The following is a 16,026-nucleotide window of genomic DNA, read 5'->3' as shown; positions in this document are numbered from 1 at the left end:
AATTGATGAGCTGTCTATAAGTAGTGTTGTCCTTAAAATGGTACCTGACTTTTTTGAGAGTTTCTGACTATAATCAAATGGAGTGGAGATAGACTTGCAATCTAGATAACCAAAATCCTTGAGAAGGTCACGTACTTCCGCTGATAAATGTGAATTCCATAACTGGAGCGTGCTACTTCCATTCTCAAGAAGTACTTGATATCACCAAGATCCTTTAATTTGAATTTGTCATCGAAAATTTGCTTGATGGAATTGATTTCCCCAATGTCATCCCCGGTTAAAACCAAGTCATCAACATATACTAGAATGACAGTGAAGCTTTCATATTGTTTCTTGATGAGGAGGGATTGATCATAAAAAAACTGCTTATAACCAGCATCAATAAGAGTGCTTAAACCCATATAGAGACTTTTGTAATTTACAAACCAAACTTGGTTGTGACATAGCCAAATCGGTTGGTATCTTCATATAAATTTTCTTGTCCAAATCTCCGTGAAGGAAGACAGTATTAACGTCCAGCTGTTTCAAATGTCATTTCTTTGTCGCTGCTAATGCTAACATTACTTGTTGAGTAGTCAGTTTGACAAGTGGACTAAAAGTATCACCATAATCCACTCCTTGCACTTGAGTGAATCTTTTTGAAACTAACCTTGTTTTTTGCCTTTCTATGGCGGTATCGGGATTGAATTTTACTCGAAAAATCCGTTTGCAACCCACAGCATTCTTACCGTTTTGGGAGTTCAGTGAGACACTAAGTTCTGTTCTGATCTAGAGCTGTCAATTCAGCTTGTGTTACCCTTTCTCCAATATTCATGTGCAATCTCTTCTTCATAAGTACTAGGTTCCAGATGTGAGGTGATGACTAGAGAAATGGACTTATATTTTGGAGTTAGTTTATCATATGAAAAGTGTTGTGAGATATGATATAAAGAGCTAGAGTTGGCAAAGTTGCTAGAGTGAGTTGCGTGGGTTATCATACAATGATAGCCCCTTAAATAAGTAGGCGGTTTCTTGACTCTTTCAAATTTTCTAGTGATACAGTTATGTGTGATGTTGTAGTTTTGTGATGCAGGTGCATTATTAGTGTGTGGTGTGGTAATAGGTGCAATGATGTGTGAGATCGAAACAACTATGTTCACCAAGAAAAAATCTTACGAAATAGCCTCTCATCAAACTCTATTGGATGAGTTTGACGGAAGAGGTAAGAAAGGGGAAAAGAAAATGTCGAAGGAAAAATAAGGGAAAGAAAGAAAATGACGTCATTGGCAACTATTGGCAATTTACAACTTTTTAATTCGATTCACAACTTGGTTGCTCTCCACGCTTATTGCACCATGAAGAAAATTTCATCTTCTAAGCTATTCAAGTTTTGATGTTAATAGTTTGACGAATCAGAAGAGAGAGAAAAATTGGTTCTTCTCATTTTGATAATTTTCAATGAAAATGAAAAAACAGAAAAATAAAATTAATTACCATCCACATTAAACTAATGAAAAAAATCTAAATAACAGTGTTTACAATGTAATTAGAATTTTAAGGCTTTATTTAATTGAAAGCGGTTAATTTCAGAGATCATTTTGGACTTAGCTCGTAAATAAATGAAATAATTCTTAGCTAATAAGATAAATTTAAAGTTACGATAAACAACCGAACTTAGATAGAAAAAAAGTAGATGTAAGTTTATTATTAAAATAGAGTAAATAGGATAAAATCAAATGGAGCGGCAATAAACGAAGTGATTCACTTAAATATGCCTTTTAGAAATAACAATAAAATTATAAAAAATATAGGTAGACAACTTAAACAGCCAACTTTTTAAACAATTTCAGTTAATAAATATTTTTTTTTTAAAATTTAAGAATTGAATAATAACTAATTAATCCAAATTTAAAAAAGAGTAAAGGACAAATAGGTCCCTGACCTTTTTTTCGCAAACATTTTCGTCCTCAAGGAATGGAAAATACATTCATGTCCCTGACCCCTGTAAAACGTGGACATTTTAGTCCTTCTATTGAATTCAGGCCGTTGGACCTGACGGAAAACTCTGACCTGGCAAAGGTGGTGCTGACCCGTCCGTTACGGAGTCCACGTGGCAGTGAGTTTTTGAAAACTGGACATATAAGTCCCTAGACACAAAAATGACGCCGTTTTGTTACCTCCCCCAATCTTTTAAATTTTTCTGCCCTAATTTCTCGTCTGCACAGATCAATTGGTTGAAAGCAAAAATAAAAATTTATTTTCTTACACAAACAATTGATTTGTGAGGTAAAATAAAAAAAGAACGATTGGTCGGCATTGAACCAACCGATTCTGGGAACAAATCCAGTTGATTGGCTGATGGCAAATTGCAATTTCACAAAACTGGCCAAGCAAGATTCATACCTGGAAAAAGAACATTATAACAGCAACTATGATACGATGAAAACAACCCTCAATGAAGGAGACTTAGATAAAACCACTACAAAGGGTTTCAAGAATTCATAATAACGCGTCAAAACTAGTTTGAAACTCAATAGAAATTTTGAAGGAGATACATGACATATATTAATAAAATATAACAATTTAACTTTAATAGCCAAAACTTTTATCCACATCAGTCTAACATTATTGTGCATGAATATCCCCTATGACAGTCCGGAATAAGAGCAACAATCCAACTTTAATAGCCAAAACTTTTATCTGTTTCAGATTTCAATGTTATGCAATAGAAAAGAAAATTTCAAAGTAATAAAGGAGGTCAAAATATAGTGTGTGTTTCTATGTTCTACGTTAGCACAGTTTATGAAAGTCTTAAGATATCAAAACACCATCCTAACAAGCCAGAAGCAATAGCTAGATAACAAGATAATAAATAACTCTAGTTAAGGCACCATACCAAGAAAAGGAGGAAATACTTGTAATTTAGAGCACCAACACAGTTAACTACCCAGAAACTCAAGTTTTCAGTTTCATTTACCAAACAACATATTCTACGTCATTTACTGTACCAACATATCGATTCCTAAGTGACAACCATTTGCTAATTGTGAGTCATAACAAACTGAGTTCCAAAATTAAATTAGCAAACATCTCATCCTGAGCTAAAAAAAAGCTCACATTTTCAATGAGCTTTAGCTTAAATTCAAACAAACACAATTTTGAAGGCAAAAAAGAATAAAAGATGTGAAATTCAGGAATTGAAGTTTACCAAACCATGAAACAAGATCAACACTGCGATGGCAAGAAGATAATTAAGGCCTCCAGCAAACAACACAGGACCGTAATTGGTCAAAACAAAAGCATAATAAGTAACACCAACAACTCCAAGAACCAAAAGTATCATGATCGAACCCAAGCCTCTGAGGGTGGTGCAGAACTTGAACACGTTCCAAGCCATTGTAGCTCTAGATCTACACATAATTGAGGAGAAACAATCCCACCACGATTCAACACCAAAGATCTTAACTTTCCGACAATCGGAGCCACCCCAGAATCGAAACACGACCCTTTCTTCGCATCGAACTAGGCTTCTCTTCCCCGACCTCCACTTCTTCTCCAGCTTGATGATACTCCTTCAGATGCCATGGCACGAAGAATTTCCTTTCTTCGTTCACTCCCCACAACACCCACTTCGCCGTTTCTGTGCAGACGAGGGATTAGGGTAGAAAAATTTGAAAGATTGGGAGAGGTAATGAAACGGCATCATTTTCGTGTCTGGGGATTTATATGTCCAGTTTTCAAAAGTTCACTGCCACGTGAATTCCGTAACGGACAGGTCAGTGCCACCTTTGCCAGGCCAGAGTTTTCCGTTGGGTCTAACGGCCTGAATTCAACGGAAGGACTAAAATGTCCACGTTTTACAGGGGTCAGGGACATGAATGTATTTTCCGTTCCTTGAGGACAAAAATATCCGCGAAAAAAGGTCACGGACCTATTTGTCCTTTACTCTTTAAAAAATTAGGATTCTTGTAACCGTGTCTCCCACTCCAATACGACGTCTTCCCCCTTTTCCCATTGAGCATCTACGAGAAGCTCCACCCTTGTCTCCATGATCGCAATCCACCCCTTCCCTTAGATCGTTGAATCACTGTGTGCATTACTGCCCACATCGCTGAGTTCACATCTCTGCCTGAAAAGCATCCCGCAATGCCGCTCGCATCCCCAAGGCCAATCACGCGTCTGCGCCGCCGCGACCTTCTCCCTAACGATCTTCTGCGTAGTGCCAATGCCCTCTGCAACCAATTACCGTCGCCGTAACGCGCACTCTGCATGCGCTATTTCCTCATCCGTAGGACCACCACAACAGAGAATTCTCTTGCTGCGAGCCCCTTCGGAAGGAATGGTCTTTTTTTCGTTTCAATTTTCTCCCTCTTCTTACTTTCACTACTTGCAAAAGAAAAGCAAGAAACTTTGTATCACCTAGGCTTCAAAGCTTTTATTTTGAATTTTGAGATTTCATTACATTTTGTTGGGTCTGCAATTTCGAGTTGTTTTTATAGTAGTTGTTGTTGGGCTTGCTTTGGCTTATGGCTGCGCCCATTTGCAATGGGTTTAATGTTTGGAGAAGGGGGAAAAAAGGGTAAAGGAACATGGAACTGTGTCTTCACTCATTATCGACGATATTGATCAAGAGTTACTTCAGCAGGATGCTGAGTTTGATAGATTGATCTGAGTAGAGGTTAGTTTAGGTATTTTCATGTTGCTTAGTTAGGTTTTCTGCTGCTAAATGACAATATGCTATTTTCATTATTATGCAACTTTCTATGATTATTCATGATGGATGTTTTTAGCTCTGTGATATGAAAATACATGTTTAATCATTTGTATTGTCTTTGGTGATTGGAAGGACAATGTGTGTTCGGATAATTAGTTATGATTAGTAAGAATCATTGATGTTGTAAAGCTGATTTAGCTTGGAAATGTGAAATGCCAAATTTCTTACTTTGGTGCTGGAGAGTCAGATCTGTAATAATGAGATCAAGCTTTTTTATCCTTCCTTTTCTTCATCATTGTTCATTTAATAAACTGCACTTGTTAGTAACTTGCTTCAGAGTTCAAATCACTTATTACCTTGTTGGATTTCATGCATTATAACATCTTCTGACAGAAACCTATATAAACAAGAAAAGCTGTGTGCCAGTGTTTAATCAAAGTAACATAACAATAATTCATTATGTTAATTCTGATAGGGTGAACAAAGTCGCAATCCATTATACAAAAAGTTTTTATTTGTTATTGTAATCCATTTAATCTTTCTTTATGATGTTATAGTTTTCATTGTTTTTTTTGGTTTGATACTATGTTTCTATTGTTTTTTTATTTAATCTTTATTGATGATGCTATAGTTATCATATGACACACAGGTGCAAAGATCTTATATGCGTTTGGTATTTTCATCAGCTACTAGATGCTATTTTTCTGCTTGTGTAGCAGCTCTCTAAGCAAACAGATGCAAGACCTGTGCTCTATAAGACATGTGCTCCTTTCGGTTGTTCCAGTTTGTGTTTGTTTCTGTTATAAACTATGATGATGAGGACGACAGACGGTGGATCTGTGTCAAAATTCATGATTTTTTGTTGTTGTTGGTAACAATTTGTAATTTAGATTGTTTGTTGATTTTGGGGGTTTTGTTTTTTGTTTATTGCTAATGAAGATTATTCTTGTTTTGTTGATTTTGAGAGTGATATTTCTTATGGCTTCTTTTGCCCAGGCAAAAATTCAATCATAGACTTAATATCATTAACCTTTTAATTTTTCATTTCACTATGATGCTACGACTTATAGAATTGTAGTGTTTGTGTTCATTTTTGTGAGCACATACATATGACATATGCTTGATTAATCCTAATCGATGTAGCTTTCTAACCGATGTAGCTTCACCCCTTCTAACAAAATATAAAGTTCTTGTAAACCCTTTGGTCATGATGAATCTTTGATTCCACAGTGATGCAAATTAGTATGGATGAGCTTACTGAATATTATAATTCCTTTCATCGCATCTCAGCATGATTATAAATTTATAGTTATATGATTACTATAACCAAATAGATGTAACAACAATTGAACTTATATTCATGTTAATATGTCTACGAAGAAATTGAGTAGCTTGAAAAAATCATGTGCACATTCATATAAACTTAGAAAGTTTTGATGAATATCTAATTAAACCACAAAAACTCCAAAAGGTAATCATCAAGGTTTAACCAAAATAAACATATTCATAAAAACAAAAGTTAAATTTTTTGTTTAAGCTTAGCATCAATAAGTGTTATCAACTAGGTCAATGCACTTTTCCTACTAGCAACCTCTTGATGAGGCTCCCTCAGATGGAGCTTCAGTTCCTTATTCTGACCTATTTGAGAGACCAAGTTAGTCGTAGCTTCCTTCATCTTCGCTTCCAACTTCTCATACCTAGTGCAAGCAGCCGCAATTTTCCTCTCTTATAACAAAAGACACATTCAAGCATTAACAAAAGCAGAAAGACACATCAATACCCTAACTGAGAAGACACATCCACACTAGAAAAAAATGCTAACAAGAGTTTCAATAGAGACATGCACCAATAAGTCCAACAGAAAAGTCCACAAGTCTCGAAAAATAACATCGAAATTCTAAACAGAAGACACATCCATTAAAAACACATCCAATAGAAGACACATCCAAGCAAGTTTTAAACAAAAAAATCATCCATTAAAGACACATCTGACACTAAAAAAATATCAAAACAATAACACCATCCCCCAAATAAATTCAATTTCGGTAAAATAAACCTCCAATTTTATAAAAAAAAACACAAAAAACATAAGAAATTACAAAACATACAAAACACCTTCCTGCAAATATGAAAAATTAAAGAAAAAAGGAACTAAAAACTAAAAGCAGCTACAAATTTACTCTCCTGATGCTACCACTTTAAATGACTAAATTCAAATCCAATTTCAATTCAAGCAAAATTAAGCTAGCTTACAACTAATTTTTTTTTCAAAACTCCCAAACCATATGAAAAATTAACATCCAATTTACTTGATAAGAAATATTGAATAGTTAAAATCAAATAAACATCCATTAATTCAACAAAATCAAAGAACATCCATTGAAGACACATTCAAAAAATTACTTAGTTATACAGATTACAACTATTTTTTTATTCAGAACTCCAAAAAATCACTCTTAGTTGTGGGGTTAACAACTAGTTATTTTTTTTCCCAAACTCTGAAAATTTACTCCAACACTATCTTAATGCTTCAAATTTAAATTGACCGCATTCAAACCCAATTTTAATATGGGAAAAAGAAAACAAACGACATTATAATTCTGTTTTTATCATGTAATTGCGAATGCACTAAGAAAAAATACAATTACTAACGTATACAAGAGCCTTCCAGCAAAACATAACGAACCAGTATCATAGAAAATTCAGTACGATTCATATAATAAAAATGTCTAACATTACATAAAAGTAACATCTAGTAATGCAAAAAGCATCTTATATAAATATCTAAACCTATTATATGAACTCTAAACAGATCAGTAATATCATCTACTTACTAAAATCATAAAATTCTACTAACTTGTTAGAGTAGCAATGCCGGTGGACGAGGAAGAGATTGCACAGCGTGTCTTGAAGGAAGTGTTGGAGTCAGCGCGAACCGGTGGAAAGATGGAGAGGGCAACGCGACCCAATGAGTTTTCGTAGATGATGACCTCATGGCAGCTAGGTTGTAACGCGATCCAGACCGGCGATGAAAGCGTCTAGGCTTGTCGTGGAGGACTTGCAGGTTGGGGATGTTCACTAGCGCTGGTCAGGAAGAAGGGGCAGCGTGAGACGATGGTGCTTCGATGTGTCACACCACCATTGAGGGAGGGTTAGCGACGGGGTTGAGAGGAAAACTAGGTAGACGGTGGTGGTGAAAGAGTTAGGTTAATAGGCAAATTTTGTAATTAGTGATTAGGGTAAATTGTGGTAATTTGAGATATGAGTCTTTGATACGTTGGGCTTTGGGATCCAGTCCAATAAGTGTTGGCAGGAGTTGGCTGGACCCTCTTGATTACCTAGCGAGATTGGTAAATAAATTATTGTTTCCTTTTCACATGAGTTCCACCATTTGGTTGAGATGTTCCTTCATACGCATCTCAACTGTTACTCATCCACATCAGATCGAGACGTCTTGCTTCCTTATTTCTCATTTTCAATGATAAAATAATAATTTAATTATATTACTTCTATATTTTTATAATAAATAATATTTTATTATTAATATTTTTTTAATAATTAAACGTTTCTTTTTTTATTTTATTAATTAAAAAATAATATAAATACACTATTAATTAATAACAAACATTTTTTTATACGAGTATCAATGACATTTGGTGTATAAATAATAATTTTCATAATATTTTATTAATTATGAAGACATAACTATTGTAAATTCAAGAGTCACATTTTATCACCATTTACTAAAGGATTAAAGGTGATTCGTCTTTTTACTTTCTACAATTCAAATCATTCATTAACTTAAGTTTGTAGGAGGACGATTTAAAAATGAAAATAATATTTATTTTGGTAAAAAAATTCTTTATTTCTTTGTATGTAAAATGGTTTGTTTTGTTTGTTACGTATAAATGTAATGCAGAATCTTTAATTTATGTGTAAACTTTATTTTCGCTCTCATTTTAATTTTCTCCTTTTAATATGTAAACTTTTGACACAGTTATACTATTTATTAATTTTTATACATAATGACGAGTTTTACCAATTTAATAATTAAATTGAGATATTTTATTATACAGATTAATTAATTGTATAAAATTTAAAAATTATTTGATATCTCATCGCACTACTTTATTTAAATATATAATTTAGTGTTCAAAGTACAATTAAACTATTCATTTATTAATCTTTAATTTTTAAAAGAAATTGATAAATTTAATTATCAAAATTAATATAATGTGATTTAGTGATGTCGATTTTTTTAACTACCTTTTATTTAGTATACATTCATGTATCTTCCTAGTTTCAATTATGTATAATTGACACGATTTATATATCTACAATTTCATGTTATAGAACTTGATTTTATAATCATGTCTAAAAAAAATTGCTTTTACAATAAAGCTAAGAAAAGATTTTATTATGCGATTTATAAAATAACACAAAACATATAAAAAAAATAATTATAATATTTTTGTTCTTATAAAAAATTAAGTGGGTCTAATTTAATTCGAAAACCAGTTCAAGAGGTAAGGGTTGTCTCACACTTAGGTAGCGTTTGGAAGAGAGACAGAAATTGAGAACTGAGATTGAGAGATAGAGACTGAAATAAGTCTCAGTATTGTGTTTGGTGTAAAGTAAGAAACAGAGACCGAAATAAGAATGAAGCTATAATTTAATTTGTATAAAGAGTAAAGTTGAAATTAATTAATTGTGATGAGGGTATTTTAGGTATAAAATATTATAAAAGTTTCAATCTTTGTCTCCAAAAAATTCAGTTTCCTGTGTCCCAATAAATATGATACTGAGTCCGAGTCTCCTAATCTACATCCCAATACCTCAAAATAAACGTTAGCTCATAGAGGTAAAGGTTGTCTCACACTTATAAGGACTATCAGGCTTTTAATTTTAGACAATGTAGAACTTAATACACCTATCTCGTGCTCAGGATGAGCGTGAAATTTGAGGACGACTTAAATTTGTTGTAGTATGAGGGTGACCCAAGAATAATTTTTAATTTTTGCTCTGATACCATATAAGAAATTAAGTAGGTCTAACTTAACCCAAAAGCTAACTCAATAGGTAGGGTTGTCTCACACTTATAAGGACTATCGGACTTTTAATTTTAGACAGTATAATACACCCCTCTCACGCTCAGAACGGACGTAAAATTTGAGGACGACTTGAATTTGTTATAGTGTGAAGGTGGCCTAATAACATTTTTTTTATACCATATAAGAAATTAAGTGGGCCTAACTTATCCAAAAATTAGCTCAAAAGGTAAGAGTTATTTTGTACTTAAAAGGACTATCAGGCTTTCAATTTTAGACAAGGTAATACGCTCTTCTTACTCTCACTCTCAGGATGAGCTTGAAATTTGAGGAATAATAATTTTTAATTTTTGCTCTGATACCATATAAAAAATTAAGGTTGTCTCCCACTTATAAAGACTATCAAGTTGATAAAATTATATAAAAAATTAAGTTGACCTAACTTACCCTAAAATTTAGCTCAAGAGATAAGAATTGTCTCATAATTATAAAAACAATTTTAGATAATGTGAGACATAACCGTTTTTCAACATATTTCTGGTGAAGGAATTAAGAAGAAAAAAAAATATAAAAATAATAGTTAAACGAATTGAAATAACTACTGATGAACATAAAAAAATTGAGGAATCTTTATTAACTTTTTTGAAGTATAAAAATAAAAATAAAAATTCGTTTATGCTTATTTTAAATAATTATTTGTTATAATAAAATAATAAATATTAAACTTTTAATAATTAGTTGCTAAGACATAGTTATTGTAAAGTCATTACTTATCAATCACTTTTTGTCATTAAAAGTTCTCAAATTTTCACAATTGAAAATAAGTTTTTGAGTTTTTGTCTTGTGCACACAAGACATAATTTTTTTTAAATTAAAACAAAAGAGAGCTACAAATAATTACTATATTCAATGAATTAATGCCATGTTAAATTTCTAGTCATATATTTTTTTAAAATACATATTTTATTTGATAATGTGTTTAGCCAATTGCATATTATTTTATTTTCTCTATCAAATCTATACCATGCTAAAATTGTTCTGTTTCTTGACATTAAAGATTTGTTTTGTAAAATATTTTGACAATGTATTTTGATGCTTAGAACTTATACATAACAAAATATTTTATGCACTATTCAATCTTATTATAGTCGTGAAATTTTACATGTTATATTCTTAAAAGCATTAATTTCATATTATAAACTATTTATTTTAATTCTTAAAGGTCTAAATTATTAATCAGAGATGTATGAATATTTTTTAAATTTTTAAATAATTATTAGAGAATATAAAAAAAATCTTTGACATAACTACATATAAAATTTAAAAAATATAATATTTATTTCATGCAATTCATATTATCATGGTATTATTTTTTTAAAAAATTTAAGTTGATAAAAAAATTAATATAAATAATTATATTTTTGGACTCTAACATGCCTATTTAAATAAGAATCTCTTTTGAGTTTGTTTGATTAATTTTTGTATAAATATTTTTTTATTTATCTCGTATAATTTTTATCTTTTGAAATGAAGATTTGAATTTTAGGTTTTTCAGATATGGAATTTTAATATTATATTCTGATACTATTTTTTAAAAAATTTAAACTAATAGGAGGAAGCAATATCTTATACTTCTAGGCTCTAACACATGTAATAACCTGATATAAATTTGTATCCAAAAATAGAAAATTAGATAGGAAATCAGAGAGAATAGAAGAGAAATTCTTAGAATTAGGGCTAAAGAGAAAAAATAGAATTTCTCACTACATCGTACTCCTATTGATAGTATAATATAATTCTCTAATTGGGTTAGCCCAATATTAATCCTATCATTACTCTATCCTTCAAAACAACCTTATTCTCAAGGTTGCGGAAAAATATAAATCCTAATAAAAATTGTAAAAGCTGATTACAATTAATAAAAGAAACCAAACAATTCTAAAATAATATTTTCTACGCTACTGCTAAAAAAAAAAAAAAAATTACCACCATAATCCTATTTAAAAATATTTGGCCCATAAAACTATTAAAATAATTCTTTTTACAAATTAGCTTAGTAAAAATTCTATCTTGCAAAAAGAGAAATTGGGTTGTGTAAAACCCTAATATTCAAATCCTTATACTCGAGTCATAAGTCAATAATAATAAGGTGGTACGACTCTTAAGGTGAATTTTTAATACATAGTTTATAAGTATAGTTGAAAGGAGTATTACTCGAGAAGACTGAAAAGAGTAAAAATAAAATCGCGAAAATCGTAACACTTACGTATTGACAATAAGAAGGTAAAGCGTGAACCGAGACGATATAAAGATAATGCCATCAAGAAGAATAAGATAAGACAAAATATAGATAGGTAACATAAATAATTAGCCACTAGTCGCGACCCTCGAAGTTTAGGTTGGCTAGGGTACAGTATAAAAGCAGTTGACAACAGTATCTCCTAATCTCTCCCAAAAGAAACATAAGAGCCTCTATAGGCAAATCCAAAAGAGTTCAAAACATAATATAAGCTTTTCAAAATAAAGGTGGAGAGATTCTAAGCAAAATATAAAGTAGAGAATATAAAGATCTTCATCGTCTCTCAGATGAACTATAGCTCACTTCTGAGCACCTGGACCTGTATCTGAAAAACAAGAGATATATACGGAATGAGAACCCCCGACCCATGGGTTTCCAATACGGTAAAAGTGTCAAATAAATACAATGCATTGTAATAAAAACTCACTAAGCATCCTAAACTTCTTTTCACCAAATATCTATCCTATGTTCTTGCCAATCCATAAATAGGCAACTGTCATAGGGAAATGATAAATCAAATTCCTCTTCCTCATGCTTCCCAACTTTCTAACTATCCAACAAATCAGAATCAGAATCACAAGCCAAACCATCACCAGTTATTTTGTCTCAACAATTCTATATCAATACTTCATATCCTCACCCGGAGCAAGTGAAATCACTTCACTGTGTCAACCCAGGGAGCTCAAATTATCTCATTCAATAATCATAATCATTATTCAATTTCGTCATCAACTCATCTCATCAAGAACAACCCTCAGTGTCAACTGACACCAGCATGAGGGGCCTCTCAGTTGTACAAACACAAGCAATACAGGCAAGTAATACACAATAAGGTACAAGTAGAACAAGTAGCACATAATCAGATAACATAACATATTTGATATAGCAATTCAAAGCAAATAGGCAAACCCAAACAATTCAAACATATGCAAATGAGATATGCCTGCCCTAAGGTTGATGATATCATCTGTCAATTATCAAGCCAACCTGACGTGTCCGGTAGCTAACCTAGGCATAGTCTTTCTATTGCGCCTTATTACCATTAGAGAAAATTTGTGCCCTGTCACCATTAGAGGGTATCTGTGCCTTGTCACCATTAGAGGGTATCGGTGTCCTGTCACCCTTACAACCAGCGAGAAAACACAAGCGTACTCACATTCAATATTTTCCATCATTATTCATTTACCACATTCATTCATAATCACTCTTCATTATTACAATTCTCAAACAATGACCCAGAGCAAGCGTGACGAACCACGACCCTTGCTACTAGCCAGGTATTACAAATATACATTTATTCATAATCACTCTTCATTATTACCAATTCTCAACAATGATCCGGCGCAAGCGGGACGAACCACGACCCTTGCTACTACCCAGGTATTACAAATACACATTCATTCATAATCAGTCTTCATTATTACCAATTCTCAACAATGACCCGGAGCAAGCGGGACGAACCACGACCCTTGCTACTACCTAGGTATCACAGACATACATTCATTCAAAACTCCATAATTAAACTCATTTATCATAATTCTCCTTCACTATCTCATATCCGGAGCAAGTGGACAACGACACTGCCTACTACTCGGGGTCACCCGTCATATTCATTTTCAAACCATCATTTCTGCACTTCCTCAATCACAATTCATTACTCCAAGCCTTTCTTCATCAACAAGTTATCACATTTCTTAGCTTCTTCTCATTACTAGGAACACTATAAAAATTTAAGACATAAAAGATGAAGATGGAGGCTTAGAAGTCTGAAATTCGGTTTTAAAAACTCAAAAATCAATTTTTGTTGAAAACGGGGTCACGCGTGCGCATTGCACATGCGCACGCATGGGAAGCGAAGAAAAGCGGGGGACGCGTAAGCGTCGCCCATGCGCACGCGTGGAAAGTAGAGAGGTAGGGGCCGCGTACGCGTCAGGCACGCGTACGCGTCAGGCACGCGTACGCGTGGATACGTTTTGTGCTCCTCGCACAAAACCGGCATGCTACCATTAAAACTCTCTGGAATTTATACCACGCACCTGCATCAATACAGCGACGCGTACGCGTCGGCCAGGCGCACGCGTGAGGAATAAAAATTGTGAGTGACGCATGCGCGTCGGCCATGCGTGCGAGTCGGAGTATGTTTTACCAAAAATTTTACTAAGTTTATTAAACTCATGTTTTTATAATCAATTCGATCCCCCGATTGGATCGGGGGCAAACGCCTACGAAAAGATCGTTTGGGTTTAAGAAAGAGTCGCTTAGATTTATCCATGATTTGTTTATTCCTATCCCGAGAATTCTATTTCTTAACAAAAGGGTTTTTTTATGTATACTTACAATGAAATTTTTTATCTATTATGTTATATATAATCTAAATTAGATTATATATAAATTAGAAAATGCATCTATATAAATATTAGAATATGTATCATTCTTCATATTCTTTGTTTGGCAAGGTGACACACAAACAATCCTTTTTTCTATTTCTTTATCTCTGCTTTCTATTTCTTTATCTCTGCATGAATCGTATGTTTGCAACAACAAGAACAGAATTTTCTTAATTCTAATCGACTGGGCGTATTGTGTCGATTCTTTTGAGTAAAAGCTACTGAATTACATTTTCAAACCCCAAACTTTTGACGGGCATAACTTTTTTGTTTTAAATTATTTTCCACCCATTCTTCGAACGGCATTAACATCTCGGATCAAATTTTATTTCTAAATTGATACAAATCGGAGATCCAGAGACCAAGTTATGCTCCGTCAAAGTAGACCAAAATCACAACTTTCATAAAAACCAACAAAAACTAAATTTTCAACACAAACCAATTTCAAACCTTTTTAAAACCACCCAAAACTTATCAAAATCAACCTCAAGCCTCCTCAACTCATATTTTCAACATTTTCATTATATTCACAATCCACCAATCCACCATTTTGACCAATCTCAATCAAATAACTCAATTTCAAACAAAATACCATATCATATATTTCATTCCACATCTCAAGTTCCAAAAATACCAATTCCATCAACCCCCAATACATATAAATCCATATCATCATATACAACCCACATGCATTATCAACAAAGACATCAATTCCTCCCTCAAAACCAATAACCACATAATCCATACAATCCATTGTAACCAAATAACAACAATCACAATTCAATTCAATCTCATATGACATCACACAATACACACATCACTTACCTTCCTTATGCTCGAGTCATAAGTCAATGACAATAAGGTGGTACGACTCTCAAGGTGGATTTTTAATAGATAGTTTATAAGTATAGCTGAAAGGAGTATTACTCGAGAATCCTGAAAAGAGTAAAAATAAAATCGCGAAAGTCGTAACACTCACGTATCGACAAAAAGAAGGTAAAGCGTGAATCGAGACGATATAAAGATAATGCCATCGAGAAGAATAAGATAAGACAAAATATAGATAGGTAACATAAATAATTAGCCACTAGTCACGACCCGCGAAGTTTAGGCCGGCTAGGGTACAATATAAAAGCAGTTGACAACAGTATCTCCTAATCTCTCCCATAAGAAACATAAGAGCCTCTATAGGCAAGTCCAAAAGAGTTCAATACATAATATAAGCTTTTAAAAATAAAGGTGGAGAGATTCTAAGCAAAATATAAAGTAGAGAATATAAAGATCTTCGTCGTCTCTCAAATGAACCACAGCTCACTTCTGAGCACCTGGACCTGTATCTAAAAAAAAGAGATATATACGGAATGAGAACCTCCGACCCATGGGTTCCCAGTACGGTAAAAGTGTCAAATAAATACAAGGCATTGTAATAAAAACTCACTAAGCATCCAAAATTTCTTTTCACCAAATATCCATCCTATATTCTCGCTAATCCATAAATAGGCAACTGTCATAAGGGAATGCTAAATCAAATTCCTCTTCCTCATGCTTCCCAACTTTCTAACACTCCAACAAATCAGAATTAGAATCATAAGCCAAACC

The sequence above is a fragment of the Arachis stenosperma genome, chromosome 10 (genome assembly GCF_014773155.1).
Source record: "Arachis stenosperma cultivar V10309 chromosome 10, arast.V10309.gnm1.PFL2, whole genome shotgun sequence".
Taxonomy (NCBI): domain Eukaryota; kingdom Viridiplantae; phylum Streptophyta; class Magnoliopsida; order Fabales; family Fabaceae; genus Arachis; species Arachis stenosperma.
This window is presented reverse-complemented; position numbering follows the sequence as displayed.